This window comes from Balaenoptera acutorostrata, chromosome 21 (genome assembly GCF_949987535.1).
Source record: "Balaenoptera acutorostrata chromosome 21, mBalAcu1.1, whole genome shotgun sequence".
Lineage (NCBI taxonomy): Eukaryota > Metazoa > Chordata > Mammalia > Artiodactyla > Balaenopteridae > Balaenoptera > Balaenoptera acutorostrata.
In genome coordinates, this window is record NC_080084.1 from 36,809,178 (window position 1) to 36,823,841 (window position 14,664).

Consider the following 14,664-nt stretch of genomic DNA (forward strand, 5'->3'; position numbering starts at 1 on the left):
AGACATCAAGTTGAGACAAGTTCCCAGATGTATTTTATGTTCTTGTAATTATTTTAAAACATACGGCAATTAAAAAGGTATGCTTCTGCAGTGTGTTTTTATGTATTCTTGTCATCTTACAGTTTCAAGTAGCACTATTTGAAGTCATGTGTTTCTTTTTCTCTAAATAAAATTATTATTCAATGAGGAGAATAAAGGTTTATAACAAAATATATACACATATTTCATATCCTAAGCATGCTTAGTTTAACATTTTAATTATTTATAAAATGGCATTATGAATTTTAACTGCTGAATTTATTACTCATCTACCTGAAACTGCCAAATCAATTGTCCAATTTGCAAATGGAAAATTAACAAATTAACTTAATTCAGCTCTTACTGCACAAGTTTTATGATAGTGAACATAATGGTTGGCACATGTTACCTAGAGGAATTTTAATTGGCTCACAAAGGAATTTTTATATCTCTGCAAAGAGATTAATTTTAAGATATGACTCTTTACACCAAAAATTTATAAAAGACCCAAAGCATCATTGTGTTAGGAACCCAACACAGAACACTTTGAAACTTAAAAAAAAATAATAGAAAAATGAGGTATTTGTAAGTCAGAGTCTCCATGTGTACATGAATTCGCCCCAGATAGTTCAAAAGAGATGCTAGTGAAGGGACAGCTTACATATTGAGGCAAGGTTAAAGGAACAAGTAAGGAATAGTGAGACATCCAGACCACACAGAGCAGGAAGCTATTATGACTATGTAGCTTAAGGGACAAGAGAAGGAAATGGTGTGACTGAACCCAATGAGAACAGGAACAACAGAGGAGTGTATCTGGGTCAGAAAACAAAACCAGTAGGGTGTATATATATATATATATATATATATATATATATATATATATATATATATATATATACACACACACACACACGCACACATACACACACATATTTAATATATCATATAATTAATTATATTAATATAATGTATATAATGTGTTTAATATAATTAATTATATTAATATAATGCATATAATGTATATTTTATATATATTTAATACAATCTATATATTTCAATATAATTATATATGTATATGTATGTATATATGATTTATTTTAAGGAGTTAGTCCATGTGATTGCGGATGGCTGGTGAGCCCAAAATCTAACGGGGTATTTTGGCAGGCTAGAAACTCAGGATAAAGTTGCAGTTCACGTCCAAAGGCTTTCTGCTGGCAGAATCGCCTCTTGATTGTGGGAGGTTAGCTTTTTGTTCTATCCAGGCCTTCAACTAATTGGATGAATCTCACCCGCATTATGGAGGGTAATCTACTTTAAAGTTCACCAATTTAAATGTGAATCTCAACCAAAGACACCTCATAGAAACAGCTAGAATAATGTGTGACCAAATATCTGGGCACCATGGTCCAGCCAAATTGACACATGAAATTAACCATCACACGTAGGGACTTCCCCTCAGCCACTATAGTCTTGGATGTTCCCAGCGCCGGCCAGAACCATAGCAGTTCAGTGAGAAAGTAAGGGAGAAATGACCAGGCCTCAGTTACCATTGGATTTTCAGGGTCAAAAAAAGAGTAATTGGCCCCAGGTCTGCTGCAGATTTCTCCCCTTCCCCTGGACTCTACTCAGAACTGTGAGCCTTCCAAGTACCTAGTAGATGGGTTAGTTTGGCACACTCAAAACACCCACCAAAAAGGTCTTGTTCGTTGTGGCGGGCAGTATGAGGTGCAACCCTTTGCCTGTAACTTCAGAGCCGATAACGTATTAGGATATAGAATGCTAGTTCTCTAGAAACAATATGGCAGGCACCTGGTTATTTTTAATGGAACTTTTCTCCACTCTCTACACACAGACATTTTCATAAACTATTTAGGGTACTTTATATGCCCTACTCACTAGATCCCATCAGCATGGGATCTTGACATAGTCCAGAGCCAAGGCAATGAAGCTATATCCATTTCCCTGCCAGGCTACAGTGAACGGCTTCTTTTTGTTCTTACAAACTAGAATTTAGAAAGACACATTTGCCTACTTAAGAGTTGCATACCAGGCACCAGAGGCTGTGTTGCTTTCTTTCTCTTCCATTACATCTGAAATGGCAGCCACTTTTGGTATTATCACCCCATTCATGTCCTTTTACACTGGACAAACTAGCAGGTAGAATGGAAATGCAAAAGGGATCACCATTTCTTCATCTTTCAAGATTTGGTAATGGACTGATCTTTGCAATTTTTCCAGTGATGCAATATTGCTATGGTTCACTATTTGGTGTGGTGTGGTGTGTGTGTGTGTGTGTGTGTGTGTGTGTGTGTGTGTGTGTGTGTTTGCTGGGGGAGGGGCCATTCCATGGGATTCCACTTAGCATTTGCTATTATAGCAGCCCTCACTCAGCACATAAAGAATCCAAAGTGCATATTCTGCAAGTTGCTAAGGGTGTCTACTACAAATACACATTCAAGAACTAGGAACACAACCATAAATTGTGCTTGAGGTATACTGCGATCCCTGAGGAATTTAGGCTAGGTTTTCATTTATCACCTGTCCTCCATAAACCTCCATTCTGACCAGTGGAACACAGTAGCAATATCTAATAGTCCCTCAAAGATCTCAGTATTATCCTTTCCAAGTGCAGAGTCACCACAAAAAATAGGCATAGCTCCCTCTGGTGAAGGCATAAAGCAAAGTTCACAGTATATGCTTGTGTCCACTTTGTACGATTCTTCTCCAACTGACCCAGCTTTACCCCACTAAGGGGACGCAAGTCTAAGAACTGGTTTAAGTATATAAAATGTATAGAAGTCTAAAAATTCCACTACACCAGCGTGAACCAGGTGTAGGTTTCCACGAAACAGAATTATGTAGATGAGAGTACCATGGTAGGCTGCTAATATATTTCTTTCCTAGAGAAGCCATGATCAGTTTGCCACCTCCACAGGTCCCCGTGGGTTAAAACATTCTCACTGTTACACTATCCATGTGCTCTATGGCAATAATTGTACCCACCAGGTCTTTGATCATTAAGTCATTGAAATCAAAGTTTTCAAGGCTATTGATACATTGAATACTATGATAAATAGAGCATTCAGTGCTATTCTTAAACATTGCAGCTTGTAGGAAGGGTGAAAAAGTTGCACATTAAATTTATCCCAACATTACAATTTCCTTAAACTTTTTATTCCTTACTCTACATTATTCCAAAAGAATTCTAGCATCTGGATCTTACTGAAAGCAGACTGTGAAGTCTAAGCTTCAAGGAAATCGCAAAACAAATGTTAGATATCTAAGTTAGAGCTGAAAAATTACACTGAAAATCCATAATGAATGCACCATATCAGTAAATTTGGTTCAATCCAACCTTATGTTGCAACTTTTTGTTTACTACACTTTGAATTCATTGCTACAAATGCTCCTCAGTTCTTCCAGTTCTTGCTGATACAAAGAAGTACGGCCTTGCAATTCCTTTGGCGTGCACACTATTTCCCACCAGAAAAGACCTTGCCTTTCTCCTCCGGGCTATCATTAACACTCATTAGGATCAAAAGCCAGTCCTTCACATCTGGGGGCTCCATGAGAAAACTAAGCTCCAATAACAAACGCAATTTGTTGTACATAATGATTTAACTAATTGTCCATCCATCTAGAATGGCACTAGCTAGGTACAATTCTTAGGGAAACTTATAAAATAGTTACCAAAATAACTTTCTGTAAAGTTTAATTCTCTTGATGAACCCTGACTGGGAAAATCTGGTACATGAAGTGGGGGTGGTACGTGCCCCCTGTGCGGTTACTGAAGATCTTAATGCAATCATCAGACAGGAAAGAAGAGGTAGCTATGTTTGGCAAGGAAGGTTCAGGGATATTAGGTTATTTGAGATTCTTTGTCTTGTCTGTAATATCCAAATATTCCTATTACAAATCTCAAGGCTACATTTTCTCCCCACCAGTGGCTTAACTTTAACATAAGACTTGTGAAGTCCTGTATCTAGTTGGCCGTGTGATGTTGCAATCACCAAATTATATCTTAGACCTGATCTTCAGTAATGTCTGTCCTGCACATATAAGAAACAATAAGAATTATTTTCAAGATCACTATAGAAGTTTTCTGTTCCACTTAGCGCTTTAGTTGGGAATTTAAGGGCCATTTTGTTGTTGCTGCTGTTATTGTGTGAAAAACTCTCCAGGGCAGTCAGAGGCAGCTAGTCTAACTCACAGTATTTACAATCTCAATTACAATCCAGGACAACAGGCATTTAATCTCCAAAATCCTTCTCGTCTACCTCGTGATGAGGATAACTTGAATAATTATGGTAATAAAGCCTACCAAGGAGTCAGTGCCATCTATGTATTCCCCAACCCAGCTCTAAACGCGACCTTGAAGGCGAGTTCTAGAACACAGCATTGTCCGTCAGGGTTCCCCAGGAAACGGAATTGACCCTACGTGGGTCAAATAAAGATAAATTAACGAGGGGACTGCACACACAATTCTGGGAAGGATTAATGGATCGAACAAGAGTTGCTGAGGCGTGGCTCCGAGAGATGACTGTCAACTGTATGACGCCGTTAGCACCTCCAGGAATAAGGAGATAAAAGGAAGAACTAGTGCTGCCAGAACCCAGGGAGACATGAGAACCTGAGGAGGCTCTAACCAGAGTCAGTGCTGTCTTAGAGATATTCAGCTAGTGTAGAATAAATACAAGCTCCTACCCTCTGATTGTCTGCTATTTCTCCCATTACCAAATTACCCAGAGGCCAACTGAGGACAGAGTAGAGCAAACGAAGGTGGAGAAGAGATCTGGGGAAGCAAATGAAGGAAAACTAGCACAGATCCTCTCACCTGGGTTTACTCTATCAATATCTTTATAAATCAAATTGTTAATAGTAATAAAATATTGTTATATGTCCATTACTATGCAATAAAATTAGCATATACAGTATATGCATGTGTAAGAAATAGAATAGGTAAGAGACTATAAAATGTAACTATAAATGCTCAAATACAGCAGACTCAAAAAATATTTAACATATTTGAATACTTAGAACGTGCCAAGTACTTTCTAAATATTTAAGTGTATAAGTAAGATTTTTATCTTCCTCAGTTCTCACTAAACCTTATGAGTTATCTGTAGCATTTTTAGGATATAGATTTCAATCCAGTTTAACGTCACACATGTGATAAATGAAAGGACTGAAACCCAGGATATCCCAGAGTCAGGGCAGTAATATATGCACATTATACTTTGAGCTGCTTTAGTTTTAAGATAGACAATGGGTTTAATTATTATTTTATAGATTGTGCTACTAAACCAACAGAGGTAACACTAAAATTCCCTATCAAAGGAGGAACCCAGCTAATGAGCAGCACAGCCAGGGAGATAAACTGAGTGTCCTGGATCAGAGGCAAACAGTCTTTCCCACGTGCCCCCTTCAGATTTTTCAAACAAGCTGTCACTCTGCTATTGCTGCTTCCCAGATAATTATGCTATAATTGCACGCTTTAAATTACATTTCAATGTATCCTTCCAGTATTTCTCCTGCCCACTTTGTGTACAATCAGCCTTAAAGAATTATGCAAATATCTTGTTTAGGTTTTCTCTCATTTGCAAATTGCTTTTTAATTCACTTAATTATAATGGGCATTCGTCTCTTCTAATATTCAGTAATCAGGTTTAAGTGGGTAGGCAAAGGCATTGCTCTTTGGCCATGCTTCTATAGCACATATAATTTTGTATTTTCACTTTCATTTATTTTATATGCATATTTTATTTTCCTATATACTGTATAATATGTATACGCACATAATATTCTAAAGGGGCATGTGTGTGTGTGTGTGTGTGTGTGTGTGTGTGTGTGTGTATTCAACCCACGTCTATTACTAGGGATAAACATTCCTTAAAAAGAGAAATACCTAGGGCCAATACCAGACATCTATGTCTACTCTTGTCTTTTTCAGGAGGCAATAGATCTATGCTGCTTCTTCAGTCTGTACTGATGGTCCCTGTGCTCCCCTGTGCTCTAGACAACAGCTACCGGCTGCCTCTGCTGCTGTACTGAGCCACAGCATCCTCTAAATCAAATAACAACTAATTTGATATACACAAACCTCTGCACGTTCACAGAGCACATAAACACTGCTTCCTGGATTGGTTCATGAGCGGGAAACGGGACCTGAAACAGCAAATCACAAGGAGATGGAGGAGTAAGTCTGATGTGGGGAAGTGTTCTCTAATCATGTTCTATTCTGTATGCTCACAATACACCCTTCTGATGTGATAGGATCTTTTAGGCATCAGTTACCAAATCTCTGGTGCTATCTCCTGATAGAGCAGAACAATAACCATTTTCTTCATTTAAGATGAAATCTATAGTTCTCTTTTACTTCAAATACATAAGAAAAAACTCACAATTTTTCTCATTTCTGTAAACTCCTGATGATGTCTATTAATTTAAACACTCAAAATTAAAGTGATTCTGACAATGGACATTTGATTCATTCAGTCAGTCTGTCTACTTTTCTTTGCTGAGCACCTATTAAGTGCCAGGTACCATTCTAGGTGCTGTGGATGCATTAGTCGACAAAGAGTTGAAATTGTTGCCTTAATAGGGCTTGTAATATAGTTGGGGAAAGCAGACTACTGAAAAAAGGAGATGTATAACATAAAGCGTATTAAAAGTTATATGCACTGTGGAGAAAAATAAAACAAGGATTAAGGAAAAGGGTAGTTTTTGCAATATTAAAGAAGGTGGTCAGGCAAGCACTCAGTGAGGTGTTATTTTAGTAGAAATTGAAGGAGGTGACTGAGTGAGACATCTGCGAATTGTATGGGAAGAATATTTTAGGCAGAGGAAGCTGCTAGAATCCCATCCCTGCAGGAGGAGCACGGCTGTGTATTTGGGAATAACAAGAAAACTCCGTGAACTGGGGGTCCTAAAACAGGGAGGAAATAACCGGACAGGAGGTTAGACAGCAGTGGGGTGTGGGTAGGGATGGGGCACATCTTGGTAGGCAGATGGGAAACCATAAAAAGATTAGGGCAGAGGCAGTAACTGACATCAAACTGGCACTGGAATGGAGGCTCTCCATGCCTGATTCTGTATGACCCGTGAGAGCAACGTCCTTCCTTGTTTTGTGAAAACATTTATTGTTGACCGATCAGAGTGCCACCTATTTACTTTCTTTAAGTAAAGTAAAATTTTAAATGAGCTGAAAGTTATTTAATAAGCGAAATATATTGTTGTTGTGTTCAACACATGGTAAGGTTTAAGATTTCAGCCCACAGATGTGCATCCCATTGTGAAATTACGTGCATGTCGGCAAGGACCGAACTTTTATCATTATTTCGTGAATGCCGGCTCTCCAGCGCTCCCAGAGCAGTTACATCAAGCTGAAACTCCTCAGTGCTTCCACGTCTGTAGTTATGACTCAGGGCTTGGCTATAACTGAATAGTATGAAGGTTCCTTGTTAAACAATATTTGAGTCTCCCCAGTTATAAAATTTATGTAATTAAGAAAAATTACCTTAACCAGATCATTTCCACTCATAAGTTAGTAAAATTAGTCACTATTCAAACATCACTGTGATGGCTAATTTCATGTGTCAACTTGAAGGCTGCCCAGGTAGCTGGTACAACATTATCTCTGGGTGTGTCTGCAAGGGTGTTTCCAGAGGAGATCAGCATTTAAACTGCTGACTGAGCACGGCAAATGACCCTCCCCAATGTGACTGGACATCACCCCATCTGTTGAGAGCCTGGATAGAACAAAAAGGCAGAGGAAGGGTGAATATGCTCTCTCTCAACTAGGACATCCATCGTACCCTGCCCTCTGACATCAGCATTCCTGGTTTCCTGCCCTTCAGACTCATATCAAGACTTAAAACCACTGGCCTCCCTTGGTTCTCAGGCCTTTAGACTCAGACTGAATTACCACTGGCTTTTACTGTTCTCCGTCTTCAAGACAGCAGATTGTGTGACTTCTCGGCGTCCATTATTGTGTGAGGCAATTCGTACAATAAATCTCCCCAGAGAGTTAGACAGTTGGATAGGTAGATAGATAGATGGATAGATAGATAGATAGATAGATAGATAGATAGATAGATAGATAGATAGATAGAAAGAAAGAAAGGAATTCTATTGGTTCTGTTTCCCTGGAGAATCCTGACTAATATAATCATACAGCATTTTTTTTAACATCTTTATTGGAGTATAACTGCTTTACAATGTTGTGTTAGTTTTTGCTGTATAACAAAGTGAATCAGCAATATGTATACATATATCCCCATATCCCCTCCCTCTTGCGCATCCCTCCCACCCTCCCTATCCCACCCCTCTAGGTGGTAACAAAGCACCGAGCTGATCTCCCTGTGCTATGTAGCTGCTTCTCACTAGCTACCTATTTTACATTTGGTAGTGTATATATGTCCATGCCACTCTCTCACTTCGTCCCAGCTTACCCTTCCCCCTCCCCGTGTCCTCAAGTCCATTCTCTACGTCTGCATTTTATATTCCTGTCCTGCCCCTAGGTTCATCAGAACGATTTTAATTTTTTTTTTAGGTTCCACATATATGTGTTAGCATACCGTATTCGTTTTTCTCTTTCTGACTTACTTCATTCTGTATAACAGACTCTAGGTCTATCCACCTCACTACAAATAACTCAATTTCATTTCTTTTTATGGCTGAGTAATATTCCACTGCATATATGTGCCACATCTTCTTTATCTATTCATCTGTCGATGGACAATTAGGTTGCTTCCATGTCCTGGCTATTGTAAATAGAGCTGCAATGAACATTGTGGTGAATGACTCTTTTTGAAGTATGGTTTTCTCAGGGTATTTGCCCAGTAGTGGAATTGCTGGGTCATATGGTAGTTCTAGTTTTAATTTTTTAAGGAACTTCCATACTGTTCTCCATAGTGGCTGTATCAATTTACATTCCCACCAACAGTGCAAGAGGGTTCCCTTTTCTCCACACCCTCTCCAGCATTTATTGTTTGTAGATTTTTTGATGATGGCCATTCTGACCGGTGTGAGGTGATACCTCATTGCAGTTTTGATTTGCATTTCTCTAATGATTAGTGATGTTGAGCATTCTTTCATGTTTGTTGGCAATCTGTATATCTTCTTTGGAGAAATGTCTATTTAGGTCTTCTGCCCATTTTTGGATTGGGTTGTTTGTTTTTTTGATATTGAGCTACACGAGCTACCTGTATATTTTTGAGATTAATCCTTTGTCAGTTGCTTCATTTGCAAATATTTTCTCTCATTCTGAGAGTTGTCTTTTCGTCTTGTTTATGGTTTCCTTTGCTGTGCAAAAGCTTTTAAGTTTCATGAGGTCCCATTTGTTTATTTTTGTTTTAATTTCCATTTCTCTAGGAGGTGGGTCAAAAAGGATCTTGATGTGACTTATGTCACAGAGTGTTCTGCCTATGTTTTCCTCTAAGAGTTTTACTTATGGGACTCTCTGCAATTCCTGGACTTGACTATTTCCTTTCCCATGTTGGGAAGTTTTCAACTATAATCTCTTCAAATATTTCCTCAGAACCTTTCTTTTTCTCTTCTTCTTCTGGGACCTCTATAATTCAAATGCTGGTGCATTTAATGTTGTTCCAGAGGTCTCTGAGACTGTCCTCAATTCTTTTCATTCTTTTTTCTTTATTCTGCTCTGTGGTAGTTATTTCCACTATTTTATCTTCCAGGTCACTTGTCCGTCCTCAGTTAGGCTGCTACTGATTCCTTCTAGAGAATTTTTAATTTCATTTATTGTGTTGTTCATCATTATTTGTTTGCTCTTTAGTTCTTCTAGGTCTTTGTTAAACGTTTCTTGTACTTTCTCCATTCTATTTCCAAGATTTTGGATCATCTTTACTATCATTACTCTGAATCCTTTTTCACGTAGACTGCCTATTTCCTCTTCATTTGTTTGGTCTGGTGGGTTTTTACCTTGCTCCTTCGTCTGCTGCATATTTCTCTGTCTTCTCATTTTGCTTAACTTACTGTGTTTGGGGTCTCCTTTTCGCAGGCTGCAGGTTCGTAGTTCCCGTTGTTTGGGGGGTCTGCCCCCAGTGGGTATGTTTGGTTCAGTGGCTTGTGTAGGCTCCCTGGTGGAGGGGACTGGTGCCTGTGTCCTGGTGGATGAGGCTGGGTCTTGTCTTTCTGGTGGGCAGGGTCGCATCTAGTGGTGTGTTTTTGGGTGTCTGCGAACTTAGTATGATTTTAGGCAGCCTCTCTGCTAATGGGTGGTGTTGTGTTCCTGTCTTGCTAGTTGTTTGGCATGGGGCCTCCAGCTCTGGAGTTTGCTGGCTGTTGGGTGGAGCTGGGCCTTAGCGTTGAGATGGAGATCTCTGGGGGAGCAATTGCCAATTGATATTACATGGGGCTGGGAGGTCTCTGGTGGTCCAATGTCCTGAACTCGGCTCTCCCACCTCAGAGGCTCAGGCCTGACACCTGGCCGGAGCACGAAGACCCTGTCAGCCACGCAGCTCAGAAGAAAAGGGAGAAAAAAAAGAAAGGAAAAATAATAATAATAAATTAAAATTTAAAAAAACAATATTAAAATAATAATAATAATAAAAAAAGAAGAGAGCAACCAAACAAATAAACAAATCCACCAATGATAAATGCTAAACACTAAACTAAGATAAACATAAAAATCAGAAACAAATCAGTTGCAAACAGCAAACCCCAAGTCTACAGTTGCTCCCAAAGTCTACTGCCTCAATTTGGGGAGGATTCATTGTCTATCCAGTTATTCCACAGATACAGGTACATCAAGTTGATGGTGGAGATTTAATCCGCTGCTCCTGAGGCTGCTGGGAGACATTTCCCTTTCTCTTCTCTGTTCGCACAGCTCTTGGGGTTCAGCTTTGGATTTGGACCCACCTCTGCACGTAGGTCACCATCAGGCATCTGTTCCAGCCCAGACAGGTTAGGGATAAAGCTGTGGCTGATTAGGGGGCTCTTGCTCATTCAGGTCAGTGGGAGGGAGGGGTACAGAAGTTATAACTGAAATGCGGAGCAAGCCTGGGGGTGGCAGAGGCCAGCATGACATTGCAACAGCCTGAGGTGTTCTGTGTGTTCTCCTGGGGAAGTTGTCCCTGGATCACGGGACCCTGGCAGTGGCGGGCTGCACAGGCTCCCGGGAGGGGCGGTGTGGAGAGTGACCTGTGCTCACACACAGGCTTCTTGGTGGCGGCAGCAGCAGCCTTAGCGTCTCATGCCCGTCTCTGGGGTCCGCGCTGATAGCCGTGGCTCATGCCCGTCTCTGGAGCTTGTTTAAGCGGCGCTCTGAATGCCCTCGCCTCGTGCACCCCAAAACAATGGTCTCTTGCCTCTTGAGCAGGTCCAGACTTTTCCCCTGACTCCCTCCCAGCTAGCCGTGGCGCACTAGCCCCTTCAGGCTGTGTTCACGCCACCAACCCCAGTCCTCTCCCTGCGATCCGACCGAAGCCCGAGCCTCAGCTCCCAGCCCCCGCCCGCCCCGGCGGCGGGGCAGACAAGTCTCTCGGGCTGGTGAGTGCTGGTCGGCACCGATCCTCTGTGCAGGAATCTCTCCACTTTGCCCTCCGCACCCTTGTGGCTGCGCTCTCCTCCGTGGCTCTGAAGCTTGCCTCCTCCGCCACCCGCAGTCTCCGCCCGCGAAGCGGCTTCCTAGTGTGTGGACACCTTTCCTCCTTCACAGCTCCCTCCCAGAGGGGGAGGTCCCGTCCGTATTCTTTGTCTCTGTCTTTTCTTTTTTCTTTTGCCCTACCCGGTACATGGGGAGTTTCTTGCCTTTGGGAAGTCTGAGGTCTTCTGCCAGAGTTCAGTGGGTGTTCTGTAGGAGTTGTTCCACATGTAGATGTATTTTTGATGTATTTGTGGGGAGGAAGGTGATCTCCACGTCTTACTCCTCTGCCATCTTGTAGGTCCCCTCAATCATACACCATTTGATACTAATGTAGTTACCATGCTGTCATGGCAATGGAAAATATAATTAGTATATTGCAAATACAAAATACAAATTTTGAATTTGATTTTTTTTTTTAATCTAGGACCCTGAAGGCAAAGAAGATGTTAAAGAACTGATAGATTACATTTAATGCCATTGACAATGAATATCTATCTGGCAGAGTGAGACCAGTTAACAATTAAAGACAGAAAAAAAGAAGATGAAGCCTATAAAAAAACAATGACATGCATATCAAAGTTAAGTTAAACTTGGAAAAATTGATAAAACCTTCCAAAATCTTTTTTCAAAAATGGCAACCTTTATGATCACACTGAAAGTAAAACGTGAATTAAAATATGCCATTAATAATTTTATCTTAATTTCATCTTGAAATTATGTGAATCATCTCCACTTGAATGATTTTTGTTGTTAGCATTTCAGTGTAAACAAATAATTGTTAATAAAGATTAAAGTTTTTCTTTATACTTTTTAGTTTTACTTCTAGAGAAAAGCATACAAGCCACTTGTATATCATCTCCTATAAAACTTTGGTCCTTGTTTTAAGTTGAACTATTTAAGCAGTCATTTTTGTCAGTACTGATTATTCTTAGCTACCAAGAATTTCCTGTGTGGCATTTAAATAAAGTGAGTATGTCAATAATATTTTACTGCCTCAAATATAATAGTATTGTTTCAAATAATCTTTTTTTTTAATTGTTATTTTTTAATTGAAGTATAGTTGATTTACAAATGTTTCAGGTGTACAGCAAAGTGACTCAATTATACACACACACACACACACACACACATATATATTCTTTTTCAGATTCTTTTCCATTATAAGTTATTACAAGATACTGAATATAGTTCCCTGTGCTATGCTTTCTTAATACTAAGTGCTTTAGTTAACACCATATTTTCTCCTCTAGCTGGTTGTTGGTATTTCTGTTCTTGGGAGCACTTTAAAGGAGAAGTCAGCAGGAAAAGAGTAACTGTAATTCTCCAGACATATGTCTGCTCTGTTCTTTTTTTTTTTTTTTTTTTTTCCCCAGCACTATCTTTTTGGGGCCATTTTATTTTATTTTTTTTATTTATTTATTTTTTCTCACATATACACTGTATTTTATTTTTACAAGAGATAAATAAACTGACACCAAGCATTGTAAATGGATGACCACAACAAAAGCAACAATGATTGCAATTACCCTACATGAAACACACTCATACTATGTCATAATATTGACATTCAGTCCAGTAATCCTCCACTGTAACAGCTCCTTGCCTCTGAGTCCCTGTGGGATTTTTTTTTTATTCAAACAAAAAGTCACAAAAATTATAATCATCCTCATCAGTTCACTCAGTCCCCTGTAATTAATTATTTTTCATCTTTATCTTTTGTTAGCACTTTCATGAATTCATCAGTTTTCCATTAGAGTTCTGAAGATGCTTATTCATTCAGTTCAGCAGTACAGTCAGTTACCAGAAACCTGTACTTGTCAGAGTCTTTTCCATGAATTCCTTTAAGATGAAACCCTTTTATAGGAACATCTTTGCAAAAGCATCATAGTACACCCAGAACTGTCTGTAAATGACAAAACACTTAAAAATGACCACGGTTAGAGATTTGATGAAAGTTCATAATAATGTAATTGACAAGGAAATTTAGTTATTTCTGAGATATACAATTTAAAGTAATAACTAGAATTATGACTTATAACATTATACCAGAACATATAAGATTTTTAGAAATTTCATGTAATGTGTGAAACATTTATATTAACATATTTCCATACAAATAACCCAAAGAAAGTTTAGTATTAATTGTTTTGTTTGTTTACTTATACTGCAGGTTATTATTAGTCCTCCATTTCATACACATCAGTGTATACATGTCAATCCCAATCGCCCAATTCAGCACACCACCATCCCCACCCCACCGCGGTTTTCCCCCCTTTGTGTCCATACGTTTGTTCTCTACATCTGTGTCTCAACTTCTGCCCTGCAAACCACTTCATCTGTACCATTTTTCTAGGTTCCACATACATGCGTTAATATATGGTATTTGTTTTTCTCTTTCTGACTTACTTCACTCTGTATGACAGTCTCTAGGTCCATCCACATCTCAACAAATGACTCAATTTCGTTCCTTTTTATGGCTAATATTCCATTGTATATATGTGCCACATCTTCTTTATCCATTCGTCTGTCAATGGGCATTTAGGTTGCTTCCATGACCTGGCTATTGTAAATAGTGCTGCAATGAACATTGAGGTGCATGTGTCTTTTTGAATTATGGTTTTCTCTGGGTATACGCCTAGTAGTGGGATTGCTGGATCTTATGGTAATTCTATTTTTAGTTTCTTAAGGAACCTCCATACTGTTCTCCATAGTGGTTGTATCAATTTACATTCCCATCAACAGTGCAAGAGGGTTCCCTTTTCTCCACACCCTCTCCAGCATTTGTTGTTTGCAGATTTTCTGATGATGCCCATTCTAACTGGTGTGAGGTGATACCTCATTGTAGTTTTGATTTGCATTTCTCTAATAATTAGTGATGTTGAGCACTTTTTCATGTGCTTCTTGGTCATCTGTATGTCTTCTTTGGAGAAATGTCTATTTAGGTCTTCTGCCCATTTTTGGATTGAGTTGTTTGTTTCTTTAATATTGAGCTACATGAGCTGTTTATATATTTTGGAGATTAATCCTTTGCCCATTGATTC